Raw genomic sequence first — 1,138 nt, forward strand, 5'->3', positions numbered from 1 at the left:
GTTAAAAAGAATAAGTACCAAATCTTCTTGAAATGTTTGGTAGAATTCACTAGATTTATCTGGTCCTGGACTTTTATTTTTGGGGAGGTTTTTGACAGTTGTTTCTATATCCTTCCTGCTTATGGATCTATTTAGGTTTCCACTGCTTTGTGACTCTGTTTAAGAAAACTGTGTAGTTCCAGGAATTTATCTACTTCCTCTACGTTATTGAATTTGGTTACATAATATTTCATAATATTCTACTATGATACTTTGTATATCTATAATGTCTATAGTGACTTCTTCTCTTTCATTTCAGATTTTGTTTCTATGAGTCTTTCCTTTTTTATTCCTTAGTGATTCTAACCAGGGGTTTGTCGATTTTATTGAGCTTTTTAAAGAACCAGCTCTTTGTTATATTAATTTTTTTTTTCTTCTTCTTGAAGCTGGAAACGGGGAGATACAGTCAGACAGACTCCCGCATGCGCTTGACCGGGATCCACCCAGCACGCCCACCAGGGACGACGCTCTGCCCACCAGGGGGCAATGCTCTGCCCCTCCGGGGCGTCGCTCTGTCGCGACCAGAGCCACTCTAGCACCTGGGGCAGAGGCCAAGGAGCCATCCCCAGCGTCCGGGCCATCTTTGCTCCAATGGAGCCTTGGCTGCGGGAGGGGAAGAGAGAGACAAAGAGGAAGGAGGGGGGGTGGAGAAGCAAATGGGTGCTTCTCCTATGTGCCCTGGCCGGGAATCGAACCCGGGTTCCCTGCACTCTAGGCCGACGCTCTACCGCTGAGCCAACTGGCCAGGGCCTGTATTAATTTTTTGTATAGTTTTTTGTTGTCTATTTCATTTAGTTCAGCTCTAATTTTTATTATTTACTTTCTTCTGGTGACTTGGGGTTGCCTTTGTTCTTCTTTTGCAAGTTTCTTAAGGTGTGATTTTAGGTTGTTTACTTGGGATCTCATTTCTTGATTATTTTGCTGCATCCCAGAAATTTTGATATGCTGTGTTTTGTTTTCATTTGTCTGTATATATCTTTTGATCTCTGCTTTTATTTTTTCTTTGACCCATTCATTTTTTATAAGTATGTAGTTTAATTTTAACATTTTTGTGGCTTTCCTTACTTTCTTTTTACAGTTGAATTCTAATTTCAAAAAC

The 1,138-nt window shown here is 40.7% G+C and overlaps 1 non-coding gene across 1 annotated transcript; it reads right to left on the reverse strand.

Moving 5' to 3' along the window:
- Nucleotides 1-713: 713 nt before the first annotated feature.
- Nucleotides 714-789, reverse strand: TRNAS-AGA (transfer RNA serine (anticodon AGA)). The gene has a single exon. It is a non-coding gene; the product is annotated as a tRNA-Ser (tRNA).
- Nucleotides 790-1,138: the final 349 nt, after the last annotated feature.

The sequence above is a fragment of the Saccopteryx leptura genome, chromosome 1 (assembly GCF_036850995.1).
Source record: "Saccopteryx leptura isolate mSacLep1 chromosome 1, mSacLep1_pri_phased_curated, whole genome shotgun sequence".
Classification (NCBI taxonomy): Eukaryota; Metazoa; Chordata; class Mammalia; order Chiroptera; family Emballonuridae; genus Saccopteryx; species Saccopteryx leptura.